We start from the raw sequence: 4,400 nt of genomic DNA on the forward strand, positions 1-4,400 counted from the left end.
TCTCTATATTATTACTGTTTTCTTAAAAATAGAAACCACCTGGTTGCAGTGAGCCAAGATTGTGCCACTACACTCCAGCCTGGGAGACACAGCAAGACTCCGTCTAGGGAAAAAAAAAAATAATAAGAAGAAATAGAAACTACCTAGATGGCAGACACTAGTATCTACACAGGTAGATGAATGGAACACAGAAAACCTGGTCAAACTCCTTTATTTGATGTCATAAAAACTAAAAACCTCTCCAAAGTTATTACTTTACATTCGAAATGAATTAAATGTAATGTTATGGTGTAGATATACATAACTCAAGTGATTGGTACTCTCAGGCTCATTCTAGAGCATACTTTCTGCATCATCTTTGTAAGCATTTATTAAACTCCTACTGTGTGTCAGGCACTGTGCTAGATCTAATAATACAAATATAATAGAACCAAAAAACTTTCCATTTTCAGGGGATTTACTGTCCACTGGAAAGGGGACAAGGAGAGCACAACAAACATTTAAAAATTACAAGCCCAAGAAGAAAGTGCTATACTATAATGGAGGTGCTGTAATAGAGCTTCTGTGGGAAAAGAAACAAGCAAGCCAAAAAAAACACTTAATTCTTCCCGGAAGTAAATCTGGGAAGGCTTCACTGTGAGGATTAGTTTTGCTTTGTTTCTGTTTGGGGTTTCTTTTTGGTTTTTTTGTTTGTTGGTTGGTTGGTTGGTTTTTTGCAGATGCAGATGAATTCACAGGTAGGAAGAAGTGGAGGGATACTTTCTAGGAAGAGAGTGCAGAAGCATGCGAAGGAAAACCAGCATAACACATTTGGGAAATGAAAACATGAGAGAATCTGGCTAGGTGTAGTGGCTCACACCTGTAATCCCAGCATTTTGGGAGGCCGAGGCGGGCAGATTGCTTGAAGCCAGGAGTTTGAGACTTGCCTGGGCAACGTGGCAAAACCTCATCTCTACTGAAAAAATTGGCTGGGCATGGTGGCACATGCCTGTAATCCCAGCTACTCAAGAGGCTAAGGTAGAGGATCACTTGAACCCAGGAAGTGAAGGTTGCAGTGAGCAGCGATCCCACCACTACACTCTAGCCTGGGTGACAGAGCGAGACCCTGTGACACAAAAAAGAAAAGAAAATATAGGAGAATGAGGCCAGCGGCGGTGACTCGTACCTGTAATCCCAGCACTTTGGAAGACTGAGGCAAGCAGATGACTTGAGGCCAGGAGTTAGAGACCAGCCTGGCCAACATGGAGAATTCTTGTCTCTACTAAAAGTGCAGAAATTAGCTGCACGTGGTGGCAGGTGCCCGTAATCTCAGATACTCGGGAGGCTGAAGCACAAGAATTGTTTGAACCTGGGAGGCAGAGATTGCAGTGAGCCGAGATTGCACCGCTGCACTCTAGCCTGGGCGACTGTCTCAAAAAAAAAAAAAGAAAAGAAAGAAAAAAGAAAGAAAGAAAGAAAAAAAAAGAAAATATAGGAGAATGAAATCAGAATATGAAGGGTATAATATGACATGTCCTTTGATATTGCAGACCATTGGTCTGCTAACTACAACCAGTTTTATAAATAAAGCTTTACTAGAACACAGCCATGCCATTTGTTTACATATTGCCTATGGTGCTTTCACACGACAATGACATAGCTGAGTAGTTACAGTAAAGACCCTTGACCACAAAGCCCAGAATATTTACCATCTGGTCCTTTACAGAAAAAGTTTGCCAACCCTTGAAATAATGCAGAACAACATAATGGTTGTAAGAGAGAGTACAAAGGCATAAATTCCTGTTCGTCCTGTTTTCCCTACACTATGCCATTCATTCATGATGTCAAACATATCATACATATTTGGGCAACTTCTATCCATTAAAAAAGATTACCTCTTTTCTGCAGAAAAATATGGTTTCTTCACGAGAGTTACTTGAGATTTTCAAGGATCTTTCCATTTAAGTCCTGAATGATAAACACAAGAGTTTTTCTTTGTTTGTTTATTTAAAGTAGAGGCAGAAGTCTCCCTATGTTACCCAGGCTGATAGGCATCAGTCACCACATCCAACCCACAAGTTGGTCTTAACTACATTTATTCTTTCTTTTTTTTTTTTTTTTTTTTTTTTTTGAGATAGGGTCTCTGTCACCCAGGCTGGAACTCAGTGGCCTGATTACTGCTCACTGCAGCCTCGAACTCCCCAGGCTCAGGTGATCCTCCCATCTCAGCCTCCCAAGCAGCTGGGACTAGAGGCATGTGCCACTAAGCCCACTTAATTGCAACTTTTTGTAGAGACAGGGTTTTGCCACTTTGCCCAGGGTGGTCTTAAACTCCTGGACTCAAGCAATCTGCCCACCTCAGCCTCCCAAAGTGCTGGGATTACAGTAACGAGTCACTGCGCCCTGCCTAATTATCTTCATTCTTAATCTGACTGGGGCCTCTGTGCATTCTAAATATTTGAAGCCTGTTTATTTCAAATAAATCCAACTTTGGTCTTTAGCTCAATATCAGTTATCAGTAAATAAGAAATATTTTAAAACACAGGATTCTCTGGACATAAAAAATATCCTATTTTGCTACCCAAAGCTTATTCCAAAGTTCTTATAATAATTGTTAAAAGCCAAAAGACCGGGCTAGATGTGGTGGCTCACATCTGTAATCCCAGCACTTTGGGAAGCTGAGGCAGGAGGAATGTTTGAGTCCAGGAGTCAAAGAACAGCCTGGGCAACATAGCGAGACCCTGTCTCAACAAATAAATTTTTAAAAATTAGCCAGGTATGGTGGTGCATGACTGTAATCCCAGCTACTCAGGAGGCTGAGGTAGAAAGGATCACTTGAGCACAGGAGGTAGAGGCTTCAGTGAGCCATGTTCGTGCCATTGCACTCCAGCCTGGGTGACAGGGCAAGATCCCGTCTCAAAAAAATAAACAAAAACTAAAAGACCAATTGGCAGAAACAAGTATTTTAATTATCATGTATAACAATCCTTTTATAGTTCATTTCTTTTTTAAATTATTTTTTGTCTCTTCCTTGTGTAGTTTGTAAGTGTGTTAATTGAGTATTTACACACATGTGTGAGCTGTGCCTCCCTCAAACCTTGTTACAATGTCAATGTATTTATATTTATATTTATATTTATATTATATTTATATTTATTTATAAATAAATAAATTTTCAACCAGGAGAGGTGGCTCACGCCTGTCATTCCAGAACTTTGGGACGCTGAGGCTGGTGGATCACCTGAGGTCAGGAGTTTAAGAGCAGCCTGGCCAGCATGGTGAAACGCCATCTCTACTAAAAATACAAAAAACTCAGCTGGGCATAGTGGCAGGCACCTGTAATCCCAGCTACTTGGGAAGCTGAGGCAAGAGAAGTACTTGAACCCAGGAGACAGAGGTTACAGTGAGCCAAGAGCATGCCGTTGCACTCCAGCCTGGGTGACAGAGTGAGACTCTGTCTCAAATAAAGAAATAAATAAATAAATAATCACTTATTGTTCCAATTCAACACATAATTGAATAATAATAGCTAATATTAAATAAGTATCTGTGTGCCAAGTCCTGAGCAAAGCACTTTATGTAGCTTATTTTATGTTATCCTCACAGTAACCCTATGTGGTAGGTCTTATTACTATTCCCATTTTTCTTAGTCTGTCTGCACTAGGGCTTATGTATTCAGATCAATAAACATTTCTGGTGCACCTGTTACGTGCAAGGCACTGTCCTAGGCATTTTGGAGGCTGTAAAGATTGCAACACAAGTGATGATATCACAAGACAGTAAAGAGCTATGAGATATCACAGGAGAAATACAATTGCCTTGGTAGCTCCAAGACAGGAATGACCACATCTCTAAGGGAATCCCGAAAGGCTTCACTGATCGGATGTTAATATCCTGGGGCTTTAAAACCAAGGAAGCATCTCTCTTTTCTTCTCTCTCCATGCAAACCACAGGGGCTCTGCCACTGGCCTTTACAGAGGCACCGCTACTGCAGAATGCTGCCCACACAACTCTATCTGGATTTTTGGCACATGATTATGAATCTCTATTTGCCCAAACCATCACTCTTTGTGACTCTGATTTTGTATTTCGATTCTACTTCTTGGTGGCGTTGCCTACTCATGAATTGGTTCCTGACCATGGTCCATTCCAACCTCAGCCTCTCTACATCCCCTGGAAAGAACTGATAGGATTCAGCAAATCATGTCTATATAGCTCTTCAAGTTCTTTAAAGCGTCTTCCTACCTAAAGAAAGATACAAAGATTTTCAAGTGTATCATCATGTCACTGAAACCAATTATTAAAAAGTATACATAGCAAGAAATATTGGATTGTATCTGGCAGTGTTGTGAAGATGCAAGGTATTTGGGGGAAATATCTGGGGCACACAAAAACATGCCTGACTCCAACCCACTCGTATT

The 4,400-nt window shown here is 40.8% G+C and overlaps 1 pseudogene; it reads left to right on the plus strand.

Annotated features, from left to right (window-relative positions):
* The first annotated feature begins 3,006 nt into the window (after positions 1-3,006).
* On the plus strand, positions 3,007-3,102 carry LOC115892269 (annotated as a pseudogene).
* The last annotated feature ends 1,298 nt before the right edge of the window (positions 3,103-4,400 follow it).

This window comes from Rhinopithecus roxellana, chromosome 1, assembly GCF_007565055.1.
Source record: "Rhinopithecus roxellana isolate Shanxi Qingling chromosome 1, ASM756505v1, whole genome shotgun sequence".
Lineage (NCBI taxonomy): Eukaryota > Metazoa > Chordata > Mammalia > Primates > Cercopithecidae > Rhinopithecus > Rhinopithecus roxellana.